This window comes from Narcine bancroftii, chromosome 1, assembly GCF_036971445.1.
Source record: "Narcine bancroftii isolate sNarBan1 chromosome 1, sNarBan1.hap1, whole genome shotgun sequence".
Classification (NCBI taxonomy): domain Eukaryota; kingdom Metazoa; phylum Chordata; class Chondrichthyes; order Torpediniformes; family Narcinidae; genus Narcine; species Narcine bancroftii.
This window is the reverse complement of record NC_091469.1, coordinates 312,810,380-312,836,494: the sequence shown is the minus strand read 5'-3', so window position 1 is coordinate 312,836,494 and position 26,115 is coordinate 312,810,380.

Below are 26,115 nucleotides of genomic sequence, written 5' to 3'. Positions count from 1 at the left end.
ATCAGATATGGGGAATCAGAGGTGGGGAATCAGAGGTTGCGAATCAGAGGAAGGGAATCAGAGGCGGGGAATCAGAGGCGGGGAATCAGAGGCAGGGAATCAGATGTGCGGAATCAGAGATGGGGAATCATAGGCAGAGAATCAGAGACGGGGAATCAGAGGCAGGGAATCAGAGGCCGGGAATCAGAGGCGTGGAATCAGATATGGGGAATCAGAGGTGGGGAATCAGAGGCAGGGAATCAGATGTGCGGAATCAGAGATGGGGAATCAGAGGCAGAGAATCAGAATCAGAAGCGGGGAATAAGAGGCCGGGAATCAGAGGTGGGGAATCAGAGTCCGGGAATCAGAGATGGGGAATCAGAGGCGGGGAATGAGATATTGGGAATCAGAGGCGGGGAATCAGAGGCAGGGAAACAGAGGCAGGGAAGCAGATATGTGGAATCAGAGGTTGGGAATCAGAGGCAGGGAATAAGAGGTGGGGAATCAGAGGCAGGGAATCAGGTGCGGGGAATCAGAGGCGGGGAATCAGAGCTGGGGAATCAGAGGTGTGGAATCAGAGTTGGGGAATCAGAGGCAGGGAATTAGATATGGGGAAACAGAGGAGGGGAATCAGAGGCGGGGAAACAGAGGCGGGGAATCAGATATGGGGAATCAGAGGTGGGAAATAAGTTGCAGGGAAGCAGAGGCCGGGTATCAGAGCTGGGGAATAAGAGGCAGGGAATCTGAGTTGGGGTATCAGAGGCGGGGAATCAGATATGGGGAAACAGAGGCGGGGCATCAGAGGTGGGGAAACAGAGGCGGGGAATCAGATATGGGGAATCAGAGGTGGGGAATCAGAGGCAGGGAATCAGATGTGCGGAATCAGAGATGGGGAATCAGAGGCATGGAATCAGAATCAGAAGCGGGGAATCAGAGGCCGGGAATCAGAGGACGGGATTCAGATGCCGGGAATAAGAGGCCAGGAATCAGAGGTGGGGAATCAGAGTCCGGGAATCAGAGATGGGGAATCAGAGGCGGGGAATGAGATATGGAGAATCAGAGGTGGGGAATCAGAGGCGGGGAAACAGAGGCGGGGAATCAGATATGGGGAATCAGAGGTGGCGAATCAAAGGTTGTGAATCAGAGATGGTGAATCAGAGGCGGGAATCAGAGGCAGGGAAACAAACACGGGGAATCAGAGGCGGGCAATCAGAGCTGGGGAATCAGAGGCGGGGAATCAGTGTTGGGGAATCAGAGGCGTGGAATCAGATATGGGAAAACAGAGGCGGGGAAACAGAGGCGGGGAATCAGATATGGGGAATGAGAGGTGGGGAATCAGAGGTTGGGAGTCAGAGGCAGGGAATCAGAGGCGGGGAATCAGAGGCGGGGAATCAGAGGCAGGGAATCAGATGTGCGGAATCAGAGATGGGGAATCAGAGGCAGGGAATCAGAGGCTTTTGAATCAGAGGCGGGGAATCAGAGGCCGGGAATCAGAGGCCGGGAATGAGAGGCCGGGAATGAGAGTCCGGGAATCAGAAGCCGGAAATCAGAGGCCGGGAATCAGAGATGGGGAATAAGGGGCACGGAATCAGATGTGCGGAATCAGAGATGGGGTATCACAGGCAGGGAATCAGTGGCGGGGAATCAGAGGCGTGGAATCAGAGTCAGGGAATCGGATGTGCGGAATCAGAGATGGGGAATCAGAGGTGGGGAATCAGAGTCCGGGAATCAGAGATGGGGAATCAGAGGTGGGGAATCAGAGGCGGGGAAACATAGGTGGGGAATCAGATATGGGGAATCAGAGGTGGGGAATCAGAGGCGCTGAATCAGAGATGGTGAATCAGAGGCGGGGAATCAGAGGCAGGAAATCAGACATGGGGAATGAGAGGCTGGGAATCAGACACGGGGAATCAGAGGCGGGGAATCAGAGCTGGGGAAGCAGAGGTGGGGAATCAGAGTTGGGGAATCAGAGGCGGGGAATCAGATATGGGGAAACATAGGCGGGGAATCAGAGGCAGGGAAACAGAGGCAGGGAATCAGATATGGGGAATCAGAGGAGGGGAATCAGAGGTTGGGAATCAGAGATGGGGAATCAGAGACGGGGAATGAGATATTGGGAATCAGAGGCGGGGAAACAGAGGCGGGGAATCAGATATGGGGAATCAGAGGTTGGGAATCAGATGCGGGGAATCAGAGGCGGGGAATCAGAGCTGGGGAATCAGAGGCGGGGAATCAGAGTTGGGGAATCAGAGGCCGGGAATTAGATATGGGGAAACAGAGGAGGGGAATCAGAGGCGGGGAAACAGAGGCGGGGAATCAGATATGGGGAATCAGAGGTGGGGAATAAGTTGCAGGGAAGCAGAGGCCGGGTATCTGAGCTGGGGAATAAGAGGCGGGGAATCTGAGTTGGGGAATCAGAGGCCGGGAATTAGATATGGGGAAACAGAGGAGGGGAATCAGAGGCGGGGAAACAGAGGCGGGGAATCAGATATGGGGAATCAGAGGTGGGGAATCAGATATGGGGAAACAGAGGCGGGGAATCAGAGGCGGGGAAACAGAGGCGGGGAATCAGATATGGGGAATCAGAGGTGGGGAATCAGTGGTTGGGAATCAGAGGCAGGGAATCAGATATGGGGAATCAGAGGTGGGGAATCAGTGGTTGGGAATCAGATGTGCGGAATCAGAGATGGGGAATCAGAGTCCGGGAATCAGAGATGGGGAATCAGAGGCGGGGAATGAGATATGGGGAATCAGAGGCGGGGAATCAGAGGCAGGGAATCAGATGTGCGGAATCAGAGGCGGGGAATCAGAGGCGGGGAAACAGATGCTGGGAATCAGATATGGGGAATCAGAGGTGGCGAATCGAAGGCGCTGAATCAGAGATGGGGAATCAGAGGCGGGGAATCAGAGGCAGGGAATCAAACACGGGGAATCAGAGGCGGGGAATCAGAGTTGGGGAATCAGAGGCGGGGACTCAGAAATTGGGGAAACAGAGGCGGGGAATCAGAGGCGGGGAAACAGAGGCGGGGAATCAGATATGGGGAATCAGAGGTGGGGAATCAGAGGTTGCGAATCAGAGGCAGGGAATCAGAGGCGGGGAATCAGAGGCGGGGAATGAGTGGCAGGGAATCAGATGTGCGGAATCAGAGATGGGGAATCAGAGGCAGGGAATCAGAGGCGGGGAATCAGAGGCAGAGAATCAGAGGCCAGGAATCAGAGGCGGGGAATCAGATATGGGGAATCAGAGGTGGGGAATCAGAGGCAGGGAATCAGATGTGCGGAATCAGAGATGGGGAATCAGAGGCAGAGAATCAGAATCAGAAGCGGGGAATAAGAGGCCGGGAATCAGAGGTGGGGAATCAGAGTCCGGGAATCAGAGATGGGGAATCAGAGGCGGGGAATGAGATATTGGGAATCAGAGGCGGGGAATCAGAGGCAGGGAAACAGAGGCGTAGAATCAGATATGCGGAATCAGAGATGGCGAATCAAAGGCGTTGAATCAGAGATGGGGAATCAGAGGCGGGGAATCAGAGGCGGGGAATCAGAGTTGGGGAATCAGAGGCGGGGAATCAGATATGGGGAAACAGAGGTGGGGAATCAGAGGCGGGGAAACAGAGGTGGGGAATCAGATATGGGGAATCAGAGGTGGCGAATCAGAGTTTGGGAATCAAACACGGGGAATGAGAGACGGGGAATCATAGCTGGGGAATCAGAGGCGGGAATCAGAGTTGGGGAATCAGAGGCGGGGAATCAGAGGTGGGGAATCAGTGGTTGGGAATCAGAGGCATGGAATCAGATATGGGGAATCAGAGGTGGGGAATCAGTGGTTGGGAATCAGAGGCAGGTAATCAGAGGCGGGGAATCAGAGGCGGGGAATCAGAGGCAGGGAATCAGATGTGCGGAATCAGAGATGGGGAATCAGAGTCCGGGAATCAGAGATGGGGAATCAGAGGCGGGGAATGAGATATGGGGAATCAGAGGCGGGGAATCAGAGGCGGGGAAACAGATGCGGTGAATCAGATATGGGGAATCAGAGGTGGCGAATCAAAGGCGCTGAATCAGAGATGGGGAATCAGAGGCGGGGAATCAGAGGCAGGGAATCAAACACGGGGAATCAGAGGCGGGGAATCAGAGTTGGGGAATCAGAGGCGGGGAATCAGATATGGGGAAACAGAGGCGGGGAATAGGAGGCGGGGAAACAGAGGCGGGGAATCAGATATGGGGAATCAGAGGTGGGGAATCAGATGTTGCGAATCAGAGGCAGGGAATCAGAGGCGGGGAATCAGAGGCGGGGAATCAGAGTCAGGGAATCAGATGTGCGGAATCAGAGATGGGGAATCAGTCGCAGGGAATCAGAGGCGGGGAATCAGAGGCAGGGAATCAGAGGCCGGGAATCAGAGGAGGGGAATCAGATATGGGGAATCAGAGGTGGAGAATCAGAGGCAGGGTATCAGATGTGCGGAATCAGAGATGGGGACTCAGAGGCAGAGAATCAGAATCAGAATTGGGGAATCAGAGGCCGGGAATCAGAGGCCGGGAATCAGATGCCGGGAATAAGAGGCCGGGAATCAGAGGTGGGGAATCAGAGGCGGGGAATGAGATATGGGGAATCAGAGGCGGGGAACAGAGGCGGGGAATCAGATATGGGGAAACAGAGGCGGGGAATCAGAGGCGGGGAAACAGAGGCGGGGAATCAGATATGGGGAATCAGAGGTGGGGAATCAGATATGGGGAAACAGAGGCGGGGAATACGAGGCGGGAAACACAGGCGGGGAATCAGATATGGGGAATCAGAGGTGGGGAATCAGTGGTTGGGAATCAGAGGCAGGGAATCAGATATGGGGAATCAGAGGTGGGGAATCAGTGGTTGGGAATCAGAGGCAGGTAATCAGAGATGGGGAATCAGAGTCCGGGAATCAGAGATGGGGAATCAGAGGTGGGGAATGAGATATGGGGAATCAGAGGCGGGGAATCAGAGGCAGGGAAGCAGATGCGGGGAATCAGATATGGGGAATCTGAGGTGGCGAATCAGATATGGGGAATCTGAGGTGGCGAATCAATGGCGCTGAATCAGAGATGGGGAATCAGAGGCGGGGAATCAGAGGCAGGGAATCAAACACGGGGAATCAGAGGCGGGGAATCAGAGTTGGGGAATCAGAGGCGGGGAATCAGAGGTGGGGAATCAGAGGTTGCGAATCAGAGGAAGGGAATCAGAGGCGGGGAATCAGAGGCGGGGAATCAGAGGCAGGGAATCAGATGTGCGGAATCAGAGATGGGGAATCATAGGCAGAGAATCAGAGACGGGGAATCAGAGGCAGGGAATCAGAGGCCGGGAATCAGAGGCGTGGAATCAGATATGGGGAATCAGAGGTGGGGAATGAGAGGCAGGGAATCAGATGTGCGGAATCAGAGATGGGGAATCAGAGGCAGAGAATCAGAATCAGAAGCGGGGAATAAGAGGCCGGGAATCAGAGGTGGGGAATCAGAGTCCGGGAATCAGAGATGGGGAATCAGAGGCGGGGAATGAGATATTGGGAATCAGAGGCGGGGAATCAGAGGCAGGGAAACAGAGGCGGGGAATCAGATATGGGGAATCAGAGGTTGGGAATCAGAGGCAGGGAATCAGAGGTGGGGAATCAGAGGCAGGGAATCAGGTGCGGGGAATCAGAGGCGGGGAATCAGAGCTGGGGAATCAGAGGTGGGGAATCAGAGTTGGGGAATCAGAGGCCGGGAATTAGATATGGGGAAACAGAGGAGGGGAATCAGAGGCGGGGAAACAGAGGCGGGGAATCAGATATGGGGAATCAGTGGTGGGGAATAAGTTGCAGGGAAGCAGAGGCCGGGTAACAGAGCTGGGGAATAAGAGGCGGGGAATCTGAGTTGGGGTATCAGAGGCGGGGAATCAGATATGGGGAAACAGAGGCGGGGCATCAGAGGTGGGGAAACAGAGGCGGGGAACCAGATATGGGGAATCAGAGGTGGGGAATCAGAGGCAGGGAATCAGATGTGCGGAATCAGAGATGGGGAATCAGAGGCATGGAATCAGAATCAGAAGCGGGGAATCAGAGGCCGGGAATCAGAGGACGGGAATCAGATGCCAGGAATAAGAGGCCAGGAATCAGAGGTGGGGAATCAGAGTCCGGGAATCAGAGATGGGGAATCAGAGGCGGGGAATGAGATATGGAGAATCAGAGGTGGGGAATCAGAGGCGGGAAAACAGAGGCGGGGAATCAGATATGGGGAATCAGAGGTGGCGAATCAAAGGTTGTGAATCAGAGATGGTGAATCAGAGGCGGGGAATCAGAGGCAGGGAAACAAACACGGGGAATCAGAGGCGGGCAATCAGAGCTGGGGAATCAGAGGCGGGGAATCAGAGTTGGGGAATCAGAGGCGTGGAATCAGATATGGGAAAACAGAGGCGGGGAAACAGAGGCGGGGAATCAGATATGGGGAATGAGAGGTGGGGAATCAGAGGTTGGGAGTCAGAGGCAGGGAATCAGAGGCGGGGAATCAGAGGCGGGGAATCAGAGGCAGGGAATCAGATGTGCGGAATCAGAGATGGGGAATCAGAGGCAGGGAATCAGAGGCGGGGAATCAGAGGCGGGGAATCAGAGGCCGGGAATGAGAGGCCGGGAATGAGAGGCCGGGAATGAGAGGCCGGGAATCAGAAGCCGGAAATCAGAGGCCGGGAATCAGAGATGGGGAATAAGGGGCACGGAATCAGATGTGCGGAATCAGAGATGGGGTATCACAGGCAGGGAATCAGTGGCGGGGAATCAGAGGCGCGGAATCAGAGTCAGGGAATCGGATGTGCGGAATCAGAGATGGGGAATCAGAGGTGGGGAATCAGAGTCCGGGAATCAGAGATGGGGAATCAGAGGTGGGGAATCAGAGGCGGGGAAACATAGGTGGGGAATCAGATATGGGGAATCAGAGGTGGGGAATCAGAGGCGCTGAATCAGAGATGGTGAATCAGAGGCGAGGAATCAGAGGCAGGAAATCAGACATGGGGAATGAGAGGCTGGGAATCAGACACGGGGAATCAGAGGCGGGGAATCAGAGGTGGGGAATCAGAGTTGGGGAATCAGAGGCGGGGAATCAGATATGGGGAAACATAGGCGGGGAATCAGAGGCAGGGAAACAGAGGCGGGGAATCAGATATGGGGAATCAGAGGTGGGGAATAAGTTGCAGGGAAGCAGAGGCCGGGTATCTGAGCTGGGGAATAAGAGGCGGGGAATCTGAGTTGGGGAATCAGAGGCCGGGAATTAGATATGGGGAAACAGAGGAGGGGAATCAGAGGCGGGGAAACAGAGGCGGGGAATCAGATATGGGGAATCAGAGGTGGGGAATCAGATGTTGCGAATCAGAGGCAGGGAATCAGAGGCGGGGAATCAGAGGCGGGGAATCAGAGGCAGGGAATCAGATGTGCGGAATCAGAGATGGGGAATCAGTCGCAGGGAATCAGAGGCGGGGAATCAGAGGCAGGGAATCAGAGGCCGGGAATCAGAGGAGGGGAATCAGATATGGGGAATCAGAGGTGGTGAATCAGAGGCAGGGTATCAGATGTGCGGAATCAGAGATGGGGAGTCAGAGGCAGAGAATCAGAATCAGAAGTGGGGAATCAGAGGCCGGGAATCAGAGGCCGGGAATCAGATGCCGGGAATAAGAGGCCGGGAATCAGAGGTGGGGAATCAGAGGCGGGGAATGAGATATGGGGAATCAGAGGCGGGGAACAGAGGCGGGGAATCAGATATGGGGAAACAGAGGCGGGGAATCAGAGGCGGGGAAACAGAGGCGGGGAATCAGATATGGGGAATCAGAGGTGGGGAATCAGATATTTGGAAACAGAGGCGGGGAATACGAGGCGGGAAACACAGGCGGGGAATCAGATATGGGGAATCAGAGGTGGGGAATCAGTGGTTGGGAATCAGAGGCAGGGAATCAGATATGGGGAATCAGAGGTGGGGAATCAGTGGTTGGGAATCAGAGGCAGGTAATCAGAGGCGGGGAATCAGAGTTGGGGAATCAGAGGCGGGGACTCAGATATTGGGGAAACAGAGGCGGGGAATCAGAGGCGGGGAAACAGAGGCGGGGAATCAGATATGGGGAATCAGAGGTGGGGAATCAGAGGTTGCGAATCAGAGGCAGGGAATCAGAGGCGGGGAATCAGAGGCGAGGAATGAGTGGCAGGGAATCAGATATGCGGAATCAGAGATGGGGAATCAGAGGCAGGGAATCAGAGGCGGGGAATCAGAGGCAGGGAATCAGAGGCCGGGAATCAGAGGCGGGGAATCAGATATGGGGAATCAGAGATGGGGAATCAGAGGCAGGGAATCAGATGTGCGGAATCAGAGATGGGGAATCAGAGGCAGAGAATCAGAATCAGAAGCGGGGAATAAGAGGCCGGGAATCAGAGGTGGGGAATCAGAATCCGGGAATCAGAGATGGGGAATCAGAGGCGGGGAATGAGATATTGGGAATCAGAGTCGGGGAATCAGAGGCAGGGAAACAGAGGCGGAGAATCAGATATGGGGAATCAGAGATGGCGAATCAAAGGCGTTGAATCAGAGATGGGGAATCAGAGGCGGGGAATCAGAGGCGGGGAATCAGAGTTGGGGAATCAGAGGCGGGGAATCAGATATGGGGAAACAGAGGTGGGGAATCAGAGGCGGGGAAACAGAGGTGGGGAATCAGATATGGGGAATCAGAGGTGGCGAATGAAAGGTTGTGAATCAGAGATGGGGAATCAGAGGCGGGGAATCAGAGGCAGGGAAACAAACACGGGGAATCAGAGGCGGGGAATCAGAGCTGGAGAATCAGAGGCGGGGAATCAGAGTTGGGGAATCAGAGGCGTGGAATCAGATATGGGGAAACAGAGGCGGGGAATCAGAGGCGGGGAAACAGAGGCGGGGAATCCTATATGGGGAATCAGATGTGGGGAATCAGAGGTTGGTAGTCAGATGCAGGGAATCAGAGGCGGGGAATCAGAGGCGGGGAATCAGAGGCAGGGAATCAGATGTGCAGAATCAGAGAAGGGGAATCAGAGGCAGGGAATCAGAGGCGGGGAATCAGAGGCGGGGAATCAGAGGCCGGGAATCAGAGGCCGGGAATCTGAGGCCGGGAATGAGAGGCCGGGAATCAGAGGCTGGAAATCAGAGGACGGGAATCAGAGGTGGGGAATAAGAGGCACGGAATCAGATGTGCAGTATCAGAAATGGGGAATCACAGGCAGGGAATCAGAGGCGGGGAATCAGAGGCGCGGAATCAGAGGCAGGGAATCGGATGTGCGGAATCAGAGATGGGGAATCAGAGGTGGGGAATCAGTGTCCGGGAATCAGAGATGGGGAATTAGAGGCGGGGAATCAGAGGCGGGGAAACATAGGTGGGGAATCAGATATGGGGAATCAGAGGTGGGGAATCAGAGGCGCTGAATCAGAGATGGTGAATCAGAGGCGGGGAATCAGAGGCAGGAAATCAGACATGGGGAATGAGAGGCTGGGAATCAGACACGGGGTATCAGAGGTGGGGAATCAGAGCTGGGGAATCAGAGGTGGGGAATCAGAGTTGGGGAATCAGAGGCGGGGAATCAGATATGGGGAAACAGAGGCGGGGAATCAGAGGCAGGGAAACAGAGGCGGGGAATCAGATATGGGGAATCAGAGGTGGGGAATCAGAGGCAGGGAATCAGATGTGCGGAATCAGAGATGGGGAATCAGAGGCAGAGAATCAGAATCAGAAGCGGGGAATAAGAGGCCGGGAATCAGAGGTGGGGAATCAGAGTCCGGGAATCAGAGATGGGGAATCAGAGGCGGGGAATGAGATATTGGGAATCAGAGTCGGGGAATCAGAGGCAGGGAAACAGAGGCGGAGAATCAGATATGGGGAATCAGAGATGGCGAATCAAAGGCGTTGAATCAGAGATGGGGAATCAGAGGCGGGGAATCAGAGGCGGGGAATCAGAGTTGGGGAATCAGAGGCGGGGAATCAGATATGGGGAAACAGAGGTGGGGAATCAGAGGCGGGGAAACAGAGGTGGGGAATCAGATATGGGGAATCAGAGGTGGCGAATCAAAGGTTGTGAATCAGAGATGGGGAATCAGAGGCGGGGAATCAGAGGCAGGGAAACAAACACGGGGAATCAGAGGCGGGGAATCAGAGCTGGGGAATCAGAGGCGGGGAATCAGAGTTGGGGAATCAGAGGCGTGGAATCAGATATGGGGAAACAGAGGCTGGGAATCAGAGGCGGGGAAACAGAGGCGGGGAATCAGATATGGGGAATCAGAGGTGGGTAATCAGAGGTTGGTAGTCAGAGGCAGGGAATCAGAGGTGGGGAATCAGAGGCGGGGAATCAGAGGCAGGGAATCAGATGTGCAGAATCAGAGAAGGGGAATCAGAGGCAGGGAATCAGAGGCGGGGAATCAGAGGCGGGGATTCAGAGGCCGGGAATCAGAGGCCGGGAATCAGAGGCCGGGAATGAGAGGCCGGGAATCAGAGGCTGGAAATCAGAGGCCGGGAATCAGAGGTGGGGAATAAGAGGCACGGAATCAGATGTGCGGTATCAGAGATGGGGAATCACAGGCAGGGAATCAGAGGCGGGGAATCAGAGGCGCGGAATCAGAGGCAGGGAATCGGATGTGCGGAATCAGAGATGGGGAATCAGAGGTGGGGAATCAGTGTCCGGGAATCAGAGATGGGGAATTAGAGGCGGGGAATCAGAGGCCGGGAAACATAGGTGGGGAATCAGATATGGGGAATCAGAGGTGGGGAATCAGAGGCGCTGAATCAGAGATGGTGAATCAGAGGCGGGGAATCAGAGGCAGGAAATCAGACATGGGGAATGAGAGGCTGGGAATCAGACACGGGGAATCAGAGGTGGGGAATCAGAGCTGGGGAATCAGAGGTGGGGAATCAGAGTTGGGGAATCAGAGGTGGGGAATCAGATATGGGGAAACAGAGGCGGGGAATCAGAGGCAGGGAAACAGAGGCGGGGAATCAGATATGGGGAATCAGAGGAGGGGAATCAGAGGTTGGGAATCAGAGGCAGGGACTCAGAGGTTGGGATTCAGATGCAGGGAATCAGATGCGGGGAATAAGAGGCGGGGATTCAGAGGCGAGGAATCAGAGGCAGGGAATCAGAGTTGGGGAATCAGAGGCAGGGAATTAGATATGGGGAAACAGAGGCGGGGAATTAGAGGCGGGGAAACAGAGACGGGGAATCAGATATGGGGAATCAGAGGTGGGGAATCAGAGGCAGGGAATCAGATGTGCGGAATCAGAGATGGGGAATCAGAGGCAGGGAATCAGAATCAGAAGCGTGGAATCAGAGGCCGGGAATAAGAGGCCGGGAATCAGAGGTGGGTAATCAGAGTCCGGGAATCAGAGGCGGGGAATGAGATATGGGGAATTAGAGGCGGGGAATCAGAGGCGGGGAAACAGAGGCGGGGAATCAGAGGCGGGGAATCAGAGGCAGGGAATCAAACACGGGGAATGAGAGACGGGGAATCATAGCTGGGGAATCAGAGGCGGGGAATCAGAGTTGGGGAATCAGAGGCGGTGAATCAGATATGGGGAAACAGAGGCGGGAAATCAGAGGCGGGGAAACAGAGGCGGGGAATCAGATATGGGGAATCAGAGGTGGGGAATCAGATATGGGGAAACAGAGGCGGGGAATCAGAGGCGGGGAATCAGAGGCGGGGAATCAGAGGCGGGGAATCAGAGGCCGGGAATCTGAGGCCGGGAATGAGAGGCCGGGAATCAGAGGCTGGAAATCAGAGGACGGGAATCAGAGGTGGGGAATAAGAGGCACGGAATCAGATGTGCAGTATCAGAAATGGGGAATCACAGGCAGGGAATCAGAGGCGGGGAATCAGAGGCGCGGAATCAGAGGCAGGGAATCGGATGTGCGGAATCAGAGATGGGGAATCAGAGGTGGGGAATCAGTGTCCGGGAATCAGAGATGGGGAATTAGAGGCGGGGAATCAGAGGCGGGGAAACATAGGTGGGGAATCAGATATGGGGAATCAGAGGTGGGGAATCAGAGGCGCTGAATCAGAGATGGTGAATCAGAGGCGGGGAATCAGAGGCAGGAAATCAGACATGGGGAATGAGAGGCTGGGAATCAGACACGGGGTATCAGAGGTGGGGAATCAGAGCTGGGGAATCAGAGGTGGGGAATCAGAGTTGGGGAATCAGAGGCGGGGAATCAGATATGGGGAAACAGAGGCGGGGAATCAGAGGCAGGGAAACAGAGGCGGGGAATCAGATATGGGGAATCAGAGGTGGGGAATCAGAGGCAGGGAATCAGATGTGCGGAATCAGAGATGGGGAATCAGAGGCAGAGAATCAGAATCAGAAGCGGGGAATAAGAGGCCGGGAATCAGAGGTGGGGAATCAGAGTCCGGGAATCAGAGATGGGGAATCAGAGGCGGGGAATGAGATATTGGGAATCAGAGTCGGGGAATCAGAGGCAGGGAAACAGAGGCGGAGAATCAGATATGGGGAATCAGAGATGGCGAATCAAAGGCGTTGAATCAGAGATGGGGAATCAGAGGCGGGGAATCAGAGGCGGGGAATCAGAGTTGGGGAATCAGAGGCGGGGAATCAGATATGGGGAAACAGAGGTGGGGAATCAGAGGCGGGGAAACAGAGGTGGGGAATCAGATATGGGGAATCAGAGGTGGCGAATCAAAGGTTGTGAATCAGAGATGGGGAATCAGAGGCGGGGAATCAGAGGCAGGGAAACAAACACGGGGAATCAGAGGCGGGGAATCAGAGCTGGGGAATCAGAGGCGGGGAATCAGAGTTGGGGAATCAGAGGCGTGGAATCAGATATGGGGAAACAGAGGCTGGGAATCAGAGGCGGGGAAACAGAGGCGGGGAATCAGATATGGGGAATCAGAGGTGGGTAATCAGAGGTTGGTAGTCAGAGGCAGGGAATCAGAGGTGGGGAATCAGAGGCGGGGAATCAGAGGCAGGGAATCAGATGTGCAGAATCAGAGAAGGGGAATCAGAGGCAGGGAATCAGAGGCGGGGAATCAGAGGCGGGGATTCAGAGGCCGGGAATCAGAGGCCGGGAATCAGAGGCCGGGAATGAGAGGCCGGGAATCAGAGGCTGGAAATCAGAGGCCGGGAATCAGAGGTGGGGAATAAGAGGCACGGAATCAGATGTGCGGTATCAGAGATGGGGAATCACAGGCAGGGAATCAGAGGCGGGGAATCAGAGGCGCGGAATCAGAGGCAGGGAATCGGATGTGCGGAATCAGAGATGGGGAATCAGAGGTGGGGAATCAGTGTCCGGGAATCAGAGATGGGGAATTAGAGGCGGGGAATCAGAGGCCGGGAAACATAGGTGGGGAATCAGATATGGGGAATCAGAGGTGGGGAATCAGAGGCGCTGAATCAGAGATGGTGAATCAGAGGCGGGGAATCAGAGGCAGGAAATCAGACATGGGGAATGAGAGGCTGGGAATCAGACACGGGGAATCAGAGGTGGGGAATCAGAGCTGGGGAATCAGAGGTGGGGAATCAGAGTTGGGGAATCAGAGGTGGGGAATCAGATATGGGGAAACAGAGGCGGGGAATCAGAGGCAGGGAAACAGAGGCGGGGAATCAGATATGGGGAATCAGAGGAGGGGAATCAGAGGTTGGGAATCAGAGGCAGGGACTCAGAGGTTGGGATTCAGATGCAGGGAATCAGATGCGGGGAATAAGAGGCGGGGATTCAGAGGCGAGGAATCAGAGGCAGGGAATCAGAGTTGGGGAATCAGAGGCAGGGAATTAGATATGGGGAAACAGAGGCGGGGAATTAGAGGCGGGGAAACAGAGACGGGGAATCAGATATGGGGAATCAGAGGTGGGGAATCAGAGGCAGGGAATCAGATGTGCGGAATCAGAGATGGGGAATCAGAGGCAGGGAATCAGAATCAGAAGCGTGGAATCAGAGGCCGGGAATAAGAGGCCGGGAATCAGAGGTGGGTAATCAGAGTCCGGGAATCAGAGGCGGGGAATGAGATATGGGGAATTAGAGGCGGGGAATCAGAGGCGGGGAAACAGAGGCGGGGAATCAGAGGCGGGGAATCAGAGGCAGGGAATCAAACACGGGGAATGAGAGACGGGGAATCATAGCTGGGGAATCAGAGGCGGGGAATCAGAGTTGGGGAATCAGAGGCGGTGAATCAGATATGGGGAAACAGAGGCGGGAAATCAGAGGCGGGGAAACAGAGGCGGGGAATCAGATATGGGGAATCAGAGGTGGGGAATCAGATATGGGGAAACAGAGGCGGGGAATCAGAGGCGGGGAAACAGAGGCGGGGAATCAGATATGGGGAATCAGAGGTGGGGAATCAGTGGTTGGGAATCAGAGGCAGGGAATCAGATATGGGGAATCAGAGGTGGGGAATCAGTGGTTGGGAATCAGATGTGCGGAATCAGAGATGGGGAATCAGAGTCCGCGAATCAGAGATGGGGCATCAGAGGCGGGGAATGAGATATGGGGAATCAGAGGCGGGGATTCAGAGGCAGGGAATCAGATGTGCGGAATCAGAGATGGGGAATCAGAGTCCGGGAATCAGAGATGGGGAATCAGAGGCGGGGAATGAGATATGGGGAATCAGAGGCGGGGAATCAGAGGCGGGGAAACAGATGCTGGGAATCAGATATGGGGAATCAGAGGTGGCGAATCAAAGGCGCTGAATCAGAGATGGGGAATCAGAGGCGGGGAATCAGAGGCAGGGAATCAAACACGGGGAATCAGAGGCAGGGAATCAGAGTTGGGGAATCAGAGGCGGGGACTCAGATATTGGGGAAACAGAGGCGGGGAATCAGAGGCGGGGAAACAGAGGCGGGGAATCAGATATGGGGAATCAGAGGTGGGGAATCAGAGGTTGCGAATCATAGGCAGGTAATCAGAGGCGGGGAATCAGAGGTGGGGAATCAGTGGTTGGGAATCAGAGGTGGCGAATCAAAGGCGCTGAATCAGAGATGGGGAATCAGAGGCGGGGAATCAGAGGCAGGGAATCAAACACGGGGAATCAGAGGCGGGGAATCAGAGTTGGGGAATCAGAGGCGGGGAATCAGATATGGGGAAACAGAGGCGGGGAATCAGAGGCGGGGAAACAGAGGTGGGGAATCAGATATGGGGAAACAGAGGTGGGGAATCAGATGTTGCGAATCAGAGGCAGGGAATCAGAGGCGGGGAATCAGAGGCGGGGAATCAGAGGCAGGGAATCAGATGTGCGGAATCAGAGATGGGGAATCAGAGGCAGGGAATCAGAGGCGGGGAATCAGAGGCAGGGAATCAGAGGCCGGGAATGAGAGGAGGGGAATCAGATATGGGGAATCAGAGGTGGGGAATCAGAGGCAGGGTATCAGATGTGCGGAATCAGAGATGGGGAGTCAGAGGCAGAGAATCAGAATCAGAAGCGGGAATAAGAGGCCGGGAATCAGATGTGGGGAATCATAGTCCGGGAATCAGAGATGGTGAATCAGAGGCGGGGAATGAGATATTGGGAATCAGAGGCGGGGAATCAGAGGCAGGGAAACAGAGGCGGGGAATCAGATATGGGGAATTAGAGGTTGGGAATCAGAGGCAGGGAATCAGAAGTGGAGAATCAGAGGCTGGGAATCAGATGCGGGGAATCAGAGGCGGGGAATCAGAGGTGGGGAATCAGAGGCGGGGAATCAGAGGCAGGGAATTAGATATGGGGAAACAGAGGAGGGGAATCAGAGGCGGGGAAACAGAGGCGAGGAATCAGATATGGGGAATCAGAGGTGGGGAATAAGTGGCAGGGAAGCAGAGGCGGGGTATCAGAGCTGGGGAGTCAGAGGCGGGGAATCTGAGTTGGGGTATCAGAGGCGGGGAATCATATATGGGGAAACAGGCGGGGCATCAGAGGCGGGGAAACAGAGGCGGGGAATCAGATATGGGGAATCAGAGGAGGGGAATCAGAGGTTGGGAATCAGAGGCAGGGACTCAGAGGTTGGGATTCAGATGCAGGGAATCAGATGCGGGGAATAAGAGGTGGGGATTCAGAGGCGAGAAATCAGAGGCAGGGAATCAGAGTTGGGGAATCAGAGGCAGGGAATTAGATATGGGGAAACAGAGGCGGGGAATTAGAAGCGGGGAATCAGAGGCCGGGAATAAGATGCCGGGAATCAGAGGTGGGTAATCAGAGTCCGGGAATCAGAGGCGGGGAATGAGATATGGGGAATTAGAGGCGGGGAATCAGAGGCGGGGAAACAGAGGCGGGGAATCAGATATGGGGAATCAGAGGTGGCGAATCAATGGCGGTGAATCAGAGATGGGGAATCAGAGGCGGGGAATCAGAGGCAGGGCATCAAACACGGGGAATGAGAGACGGGGAATCATAGCTGGGGAATCAGAGGCGGGGAATCAGAGTTGGGGAATCAGAGGCGGTGAATCAGATATGGGGAAACAGAGGCGGGAAATCAGAGGCGGGGAAACAGAGGCGGGGAATCAGATATGGGGAATCAGAGGTGGGGAATCAGATATGGGGAAACAGAAGCGGGGAATCAGAGGCGGGGAAACAGAGGCGGGGAATCAGATATGGGGAATCAGAGGTGGGGAATCAGTGGTTGGGAATCAGAGGCAGGGAATCAGATATGGGGAATCAGAGGTGGGGAATCAGTGGTTGGGAATCAGATGTGCGGAATCAGATATGGGGAATCAGAGTCCGGGAATCAGAGATGGGGAATCAGAGGCGGGGAATGAGATATGGGGAATCAGAGGCGGGGTATCAGAGGCAGGGAATCAGATGTGTGGAATCAGAGATGGGGAATCAGAGTCCGGGAATCAGAGATGGGGAATCAGAGGCGGGGAATGAGATATGGGGAATCAGAGGTGGGGAATCAGAGGCGGTGAAACAGATGCTGGGAATCAGATATGGGGAATCAGAGGTGGCGAATCAAAGGCGCTGAATCAGAGATGGGGAATCAGAGGCAGGGAATCAGAGGCAGGGAATCAAACACGGGGAATCATAGAGGCGGGGAATCAGAGTTGGGGAATCAGAGGCGGGGACTCAGATATTGGGGAAACAGAGGCGGGGAATCAGAGGCGGGGAAACAGAGGCGGGGAATCAGATATGGGGAATCAGAGGTGGGGAATCAGAGGTTGCGAATCAGAGGCAGGGAATCAGAGGCGGGGAATCAGAGGCGAGGAATGAGTGGCAGGGAATCAGATATGCGGAATCAGAGATGGGGAATCAGAGGCAGGGAATCAGAGGCGGGGAATCAGAGGCAGGGAATCAGAGGCCGGGAATCAGAGGCGGGGAATCAGATATGGGGAATCAGAGATGGGGAATCAGAGGCAGGGAATCAGATGTGCGGAATCAGAGATGGGGAATCAGAGGCAGAGAATCAGAATCAGAAGCGGGGAATAAGAGGCCGGGAATCAGAGGTGGGGAATCAGAATCCGGGAATCAGAGATGGGGAATCAGAGGCGGGGAATGAGATATTGGGAATCAGAGTCGGGGAATCAGAGGCAGGGAAACAGAGGCGGAGAATCAGATATGGGGAATCAGAGATGGCGAATCAAAGGCGTTGAATCAGAGATGGGGAATCAGAGGCGGGGAATCAGAGGCGGGGAATCAGAGTTGGGGAATCAGAGGCGGGGAATCAGATATGGGGAAACAGAGGTGGGGAATCAGAGGCGGGGAAACAGAGGTGGGGAATCAGATATGGGGAATCAGAGGTGGCGAATGAAAGGTTGTGAATCAGAGATGGGGAATCAGAGGCGGGGAATCAGAGGCAGGGAAACAAACACGGGGAATCAGAGGCGGGGAATCAGAGCTGGAGAATCAGAGGCGGGGAATCAGAGTTGGGGAATCAGAGGCGTGGAATCAGATATGGGGAAACAGAGGCGGGGAATCAGAGGCGGGGAAACAGAGGCGGGGAATCCTATATGGGGAATCAGATGTGGGGAATCAGAGGTTGGTAGTCAGATGCAGGGAATCAGAGGCGGGGAATCAGAGGCGGGGAATCAGAGGCAGGGAATCAGATGTGCAGAATCAGAGAAGGGGAATCAGAGGCAGGGAATCAGAGGCGGGGAATCAGAGGCGGGGAATCAGAGGCCGGGAATCAGAGGCCGGGAATCTGAGGCCGGGAATGAGAGGCCGGGAATCAGAGGCTGGAAATCAGAGGACGGGAATCAGAGGTGGGGAATAAGAGGCACGGAATCAGATGTGCAGTATCAGAAATGGGGAATCACAGGCAGGGAATCAGAGGCGGGGAATCAGAGGCGCGGAATCAGAGGCAGGGAATCGGATGTGCGGAATCAGAGATGGGGAATCAGAGGTGGGGAATCAGTGTCCGGGAATCAGAGATGGGGAATTAGAGGCGGGGAATCAGAGGCGGGGAAACATAGGTGGGGAATCAGATATGGGGAATCAGAGGTGGGGAATCAGAGGCGCTGAATCAGAGATGGTGAATCAGAGGCGGGGAATCAGAGGCAGGAAATCAGACATGGGGAATGAGAGGCTGGGAATCAGACACGGGGTATCAGAGGTGGGGAATCAGAGCTGGGGAATCAGAGGTGGGGAATCAGAGTTGGGGAATCAGAGGCGGGGAATCAGATATGGGGAAACAGAGGCGGGGAATCAGAGGCAGGGAAACAGAGGCGGGGAATCAGATATGGGGAATCAGAGGTGGGGAATCAGAGGCAGGGAATCAGATGTGCGGAATCAGAGATGGGGAATCAGAGGCAGAGAATCAGAATCAGAAGCGGGGAATAAGAGGCCGGGAATCAGAGGTGGGGAATCAGAGTCCGGGAATCAGAGATGGGGAATCAGAGGCGGGGAATGAGATATTGGGAATCAGAGTCGGGGAATCAGAGGCAGGGAAACAGAGGCGGAGAATCAGATATGGGGAATCAGAGATGGCGAATCAAAGGCGTTGAATCAGAGATGGGGAATCAGAGGCGGGGAATCAGAGGCGGGGAATCAGAGTTGGGGAATCAGAGGCGGGGAATCAGATATGGGGAAACAGAGGTGGGGAATCAGAGGCGGGGAAACAGAGGTGGGGAATCAGATATGGGGAATCAGAGGTGGCGAATCAAAGGTTGTGAATCAGAGATGGGGAATCAGAGGCGGGGAATCAGAGGCAGGGAAACAAACACGGGGAATCAGAGGCGGGGAATCAGAGCTGGGGAATCAGAGGCGGGGAATCAGAGTTGGGGAATCAGAGGCGTGGAATCAGATATGGGGAAACAGAGGCTGGGAATCAGAGGCGGGGAAACAGAGGCGGGGAATCAGATATGGGGAATCAGAGGTGGGTAATCAGAGGTTGGTAGTCAGAGGCAGGGAATCAGAGGTGGGGAATCAGAGGCGGGGAATCAGAGGCAGGGAATCAGATGTGCAGAATCAGAGAAGGGGAATCAGAGGCAGGGAATCAGAGGCGGGGAATCAGAGGCGGGGATTCAGAGGCCGGGAATCAGAGGCCGGGAATCAGAGGCCGGGAATGAGAGGCCGGGAATCAGAGGCTGGAAATCAGAGGCCGGGAATCAGAGGTGGGGAATAAGAGGCACGGAATCAGATGTGCGGTATCAGAGATGGGGAATCACAGGCAGGGAATCAGAGGCGGGGAATCAGAGGCGCGGAATCAGAGGCAGGGAATCGGATGTGCGGAATCAGAGATGGGGAATCAGAGGTGGGGAATCAGTGTCCGGGAATCAGAGATGGGGAATTAGAGGCGGGGAATCAGAGGCCGGGAAACATAGGTGGGGAATCAGATATGGGGAATCAGAGGTGGGGAATCAGAGGCGCTGAATCAGAGATGGTGAATCAGAGGCGGGGAATCAGAGGCAGGAAATCAGACATGGGGAATGAGAGGCTGGGAATCAGACACGGGGAATCAGAGGTGGGGAATCAGAGCTGGGGAATCAGAGGTGGGGAATCAGAGTTGGGGAATCAGAGGTGGGGAATCAGATATGGGGAAACAGAGGCGGGGAATCAGAGGCAGGGAAACAGAGGCGGGGAATCAGATATGGGGAATCAGAGGAGGGGAATCAGAGGTTGGGAATCAGAGGCAGGGACTCAGAGGTTGGGATTCAGATGCAGGGAATCAGATACGGGGAATAAGAGGCGGGGATTCAGAGGCGAGGAATCAGAGGCAGGGAATCAGAGTTGGGGAATCAGAGGGAGGGAATTAGATATGGGGAAACAGAGGCGGGGAATTAGAGGCGGGGAAACAGAGACGGGGAATCAGATATGGGGAATCAGAGGTGGGGAATCAGAGGCAGGGAATCAGATGTGCGGAATCAGAGATGGGGAATCAGAGGCAGGGAATCAGAATCAGAAGCGTGGAATCAGAGGCCGGGAATAAGAGGCCGGGAATCAGAGGTGGGTAATCAGAGTCCGGGAATCAGAGGCGGGGAATGAGATATGGGGAATTAGAGGCGGGGAATCAGAGGCGGGGAAACAGAGGCGGGGAATCAGAGGCGGGGAATCAGAGGCAGGGAATCAAACACGGGGAATGAGAGACGGGGAATCATAGCTGGGGAATCAGAGGCGGGGAATCAGAGTTGGGGAATCAGAGGCGGTGAATCAGATATGGGGAAACAGAGGCGGGAAATCAGAGGCGGGGAAACAGAGGCGGGGAATCAGATATGGGGAATCAGAGGTGGGGAATCAGATATGGGGAAACAGAGGCGGGGAATCAGAGGCGGGGAAACAGAGGCGGGGAATCAGATATGGGGAATCAGAGGTGGGGAATCAGTGGTTGGGAATCAGAGGCAGGGAATCAGATATGGGGAATCAGAGGTGGGGAATCAGTGGTTGGGAATCAGATGTGCGGAATCAGAGATGGGGAATCAGAGTCCGCGAATCAGAGATGGGGCATCAGAGGCGGGGAATGAGATATGGGGAATCAGAGGCGGGGATTCAGAGGCAGGGAATCAGATGTGCGGAATCAGAGATGGGGAATCAGAGTCCGGGAATCAGAGATGGGGAATCAGAGGCGGGGAATGAGATATGGGGAATCAGAGGCGGGGAATCAGAGGCGGGGAAACAGATGCTGGGAATCAGATATGGGGAATCAGAGGTGGCGAATCAAAGGCGCTGAATCAGAGATGGGGAATCAGAGGCGGGGAATCAGAGGCAGGGAATCAAACACGGGGAATCAGAGGCAGGGAATCAGAGTTGGGGAATCAGAGGCGGGGACTCAGATATTGGGGAAACAGAGGCGGGGAATCAGAGGCGGGGAAACAGAGGCGGGGAATCAGATATGGGGAATCAGAGGTGGGGAATCAGAGGTTGCGAATCATAGGCAGGTAATCAGAGGCGGGGAATCAGAGGTGGGGAATCAGTGGTTGGGAATCAGAGGTGGCGAATCAAAGGCGCTGAATCAGAGATGGGGAATCAGAGGCGGGGAATCAGAGGCAGGGAATCAAACACGGGGAATCAGAGGCGGGGAATCAGAGTTGGGGAATCAGAGGCGGGGAATCAGATATGGGGAAACAGAGGCGGGGAATCAGAGGCGGGGAAACAGAGGTGGGGAATCAGATATGGGGAAACAGAGGTGGGGAATCAGATGTTGCGAATCAGAGGCAGGGAATCAGAGGCAGGGAATCAGAGGCGGGGAATCAGAGGCAGGGAATCAGATGTGCGGAATCAGAGATGGGGAATCAGAGGCAGGGAATCAGAGGCGGGGAATCAGAGGCAGGGAATCAGAGGCCGGGAATGAGAGGAGGGGAATCAGATATGGGGAATCAGAGGTGGGGAATCAGAGGCAGGGTATCAGATGTGCGGAATCAGAGATGGGGAGTCAGAGGCAGAGAATCAGAATCAGAAGCGGGAATAAGAGGCCGGGAATCAGATGTGGGGAATCATAGTCCGGGAATCAGAGATGGTGAATCAGAGGCGGGGAATGAGATATTGGGAATCAGAGGCGGGGAATCAGAGGCAGGGAAACAGAGGCGGGGAATCAGATATGGGGAATTAGAGGTTGGGAATCAGAGGCAGGGAATCAGAAGTGGAGAATCAGAGGCTGGGAATCAGATGCGGGGAATCAGAGGCGGGGAATCAGAGGTGGGGAATCAGAGGCGGGGAATCAGAGGCAGGGAATTAGATATGGGGAAACAGAGGAGGGGAATCAGAGGCGGGGAAACAGAGGCGAGGAATCAGATATGGGGAATCAGAGGTGGGGAATAAGTGGCAGGGAAGCAGAGGCGGGGTATCAGAGCTGGGGAGTCAGAGGCGGGGAATCTGAGTTGGGGTATCAGAGGCGGGGAATCATATATGGGGAAACAGGCGGGGCATCAGAGGCGTGGAAACAGAGGCGGGGAATCAGATATGGGGAATCAGAGATGGGGAATCAGAGGCAGGGAATCAGATGTGCGGAATCAGAGATGGGGTATCAGAGGCATGGAATCAGAATCAGAAGCGGGGAATCAGAGGCCGGGAATCAGAGTCCAGGAATCAGATGCCGGGAATAAGAGGCCGGGAATCAGAGGTGGGGAATCAGAGGCGGGGAATAAGATATGGGGAATCAGAGGTGGGGAATCAGAGGTGGGGAAACAGAGGCGGGGAATCAGATATGGGGAATCAGAGGTGGCGAATCAAAGGTTGTGAATCAGAGATGGGGAATCAGAGGCGGGGAATCAGAGGCAGGGAAACAAACACGGGGAATCAGAGGTGGGGAATAAGAGCTGGGGAATCAGAGGCGGGGAATCAGAGTTGGGGAATCAGAGGCGTGGAATCAGATATGGGGAAACAGAGGCGGGGAATCAGAGGAGGGGAAACAGAGGCGGGGAATCAGATATGGAGAATCAGATGTGGGGAATCAGAGGTTGGGAGTCAGAGGCAGGGAATCAGAAGCGGGGAATCAGAGGCGGGGAATCAGAGGCAGGGAATCAGATGTGCAGAATCAGAGAAGGGGAATCAGAGGCAGGGAATCAGAGGCGGGGAATCAGAGGCGGGGATTCAGAGGCCGGGAATCAGAGGCCGGGAATGAGAGGCCGGGAATGAGAGGCCGGGAATCAGAGGCCGGAAATCAAAGGCCGGGAATGAGAGGTGGGGAATAAGAGGCACGGAATCAGATGTGCGGTATCAGAGATGGGGAATCACAGGCAGGGAATCAGAGGCGGGGAATCAGAGGCGCGGAATCAGAGGCAGGGAATCGGATGTGCGGAATCAGAGATGGGGAATCAGAGGTGGGGAATCAGAGGCGCTGAATCAGAGATGGTGAATCAGAGGCGGGGAATCAGAGGCAGGAAATCAGACATGTGGAATGAGAGGCTGGGAATCAGACACGGGGAATCAGAGGTGGGGAATCAGAGCTGGGGAATCAGAGGCGGGGAATCAGATATGGGGAAACAGAGGCGGGGAATCAGATGCAGGGAAACAGAGGCGGGGAATCAGATATGGGGAATCCGAGGAGGGGAATCAGAGGTTGGGAATCAGAGGCAGGGACTCAGAGGTTGGGATTCAGAGGCAGGGAATCAGATGCGGGGAATAAGACGCGGGGAATCAGAGTTGGGGAATCAGAGGCGGGGAATTCGATATGGGGAAACAGAGGCGGGGAATTAGAGGCGGGGAAACAGAGGCGGGGAATCAGATATGGGGAATCAGAGGTGGGGAATCAGAGGCAGGGAATCAGATGTGCGGAATCAGAGATGGGGAATCAGAGGCAGGGAATCAGAATCAGAAGCGGGGAATCAGAGGCCGGGAATAAGAGGCCGGGAATCAGAGGTGGGTAATCAGAGTCCGGGAATCAGAGGCGGGGAATGAGATATGGGGAATTAGAGGCGGGGAATCAGAGGCGGGGAAACAGAGGCGGGGAATCAGATATGGGGAATCAGAGGTGGCGAATCAAAGGCGGTGAATCAGAGATGGGGAATCAGAGGCGGGGAATCAGAGGCAGGGAATCAAACACGGGGAATGAGAGACGGGGAATCATAGCTGGGGAATCAGAGGCGGGGAGTCAGAGTTGGGGAATCAGAGGCGGTGAATCAGATATGGGGAAACAGAGGCGGGAAATCAGAGGCGGGGAAACAGAGGCGGGGAATCAGATATGGGGAATCAGAGGTGGGGAATCAGATATGGGGAAACAGAGGCGGGGAATCAGAGGCGGGGAAACAGAGGCGGGAAATCAGATATGGGGAATCAGAGGTGGGGAATCAGTGGTTGGGAATCAGAGGCAGGGAATCAGATATGGGGAATCAGAGGTGGGGAATCAGTGGTTGGGAATCAGATGTGTGGAATCAGAGATGGGGAATCAGAGTCCGGGAATCAGAGATGGGGAATCAGAGGCGGGGAATGAGATATGGGGAATCAGAGGCGGGGAATCAGAGGCAGGGAATCAGATGTGCGGAATCAGAGATGGGGAATCAGAGTCCGGGAATCAGAGATGGGGAATCAGAGGCGGGGAATGAAATATGGGGAATCAGAGGCGGGGAATCAGAGGCGGGGAAACAGATGCTGGGAATCAGATATGGGGAATCAGAGGTGGCGAATCAAAGGCGCTGAATCAGAGATGGGGAATCAGAGGCGGGGAATCAGAGGCAGGGAATCAAACACGGGGAATCAGATGCGGGGAATCAGAGTTGGGGAATCAGAGGCGGGGACTCAGATATTGGGGAAACAGAGGCGGGGAATCTGAGGCGGGGAAACAGTGGCGGGGAATCAGATATGTGCAATCAGAGGTGGGAATCAGAGGTTGAGAATCAGAGGCAGGGAATCAGAGGCGGGGAATCAGAGGCGGGGAATGAGTGGCAGGGAATCAGATGTGCAGAATCAGAGATGGGGAATCAGAGGCAGGGAATCAGAGGCGGGGAATCAGAGGCAGGGAATCAGAGGTCGGGAATCAGAGGCGGGGAATCAGAGTTGGGGAATCAGAGGCGGGGAATCAGATATGGGGAAACAGAGGTGGCGAATCAAAGGCGGGGAAACAGAGGTGGGGAATCAGATATGGGGAATCAGAGGTGGGGAATCAGAGGTTGGGAATCAAACACGGGGAATGAGAGACGGGGAATCAGAGGCGGGGAAACAGAGGCGGGGAATCAGATATGGGGAATCAGAGGCGGGGAATCAGATATGGGGAATCAGAGGTGGGGAATCAGAGGTTGCGAATCAGAGGAAGGGAATCAGAGGCGGGGAATCAGAGGCGGGGAATCAGAGGCAGGGAATCAGATGTGCGGAATCAGAGATGGGGAATCATAGGCAGAGAATCAGAGACGGGGAATCAGAGGCAGGGAATCAGAGGCCGGGAATCAGAGGCGTGGAATCAGATATGGGGAATCAGAGGTGGGGAATCAGAGCCAGGGAATCAGATGTGCGGAATCAGAGATGGGGAATCAGAGGCAGAGAATCAGAATCAGAAGCGGGGAATAAGAGGCCGGGAATCAGAGGTGGGGAATCAGAGTCCGGGAATCAGAGATGGGGAATCAGAGGCGGGGAATGAGATATTGGGAATCAGAGGCGGGGAATCAGAGGCAGGGAAACAGAGGCAGGGAAGCAGATATGTGGAATCAGAGGTTGGGAATCAGAGGCAGGGAATAAGAGGTGGGGAATCAGAGGCAGGGAATCAGGTGCGGGGAATCAGAGGCGGGGAATCAGAGCTGGGGAATCAGAGGTGTGGAATCAGAGTTGGGGAATCAGAGGCCGGGAATTAGATATGGGGAAACAGAGGAGGGGAATCAGAGGCGGGGAAACAGAGGCGGGGAATCAGATATGGGGAATCAGAGGTGGGAAATAAGTTGCAGGGAAGCAGAGGCCGGGTATCAGAGCTGGGGAATAAGAGGCAGGGAATCTGAGTTGGGGTATCAGAGGCGGGGAATCAGATATGGGGAAACAGAGGCGGGGCATCAGAGGTGGGGAAACAGAGGCGGGGAATCAGATATGGGGAATCAGAGGTGGGGAATCAGAGGCAGGGAATCAGATGTGCGGAATCAGAGATGGGGAATCAGAGGCATGGAATCAGAATCAGAAGCGGGGAATCAGAGGCCGGGAATCAGAGGACGGGATTCAGATGCCGGGAATAAGAGGCCAGGAATGAGAGGTGGGGAATCAGAGTCCGGGAATCAGAGATGGGGAATCAGAGGCGGGGAATGAGATATGGAGAATCAGAGGTGGGGAATCAGAGGCGGGGAAACAGAGGCGGGGAATCAGATATGGGGAATCAGAGGT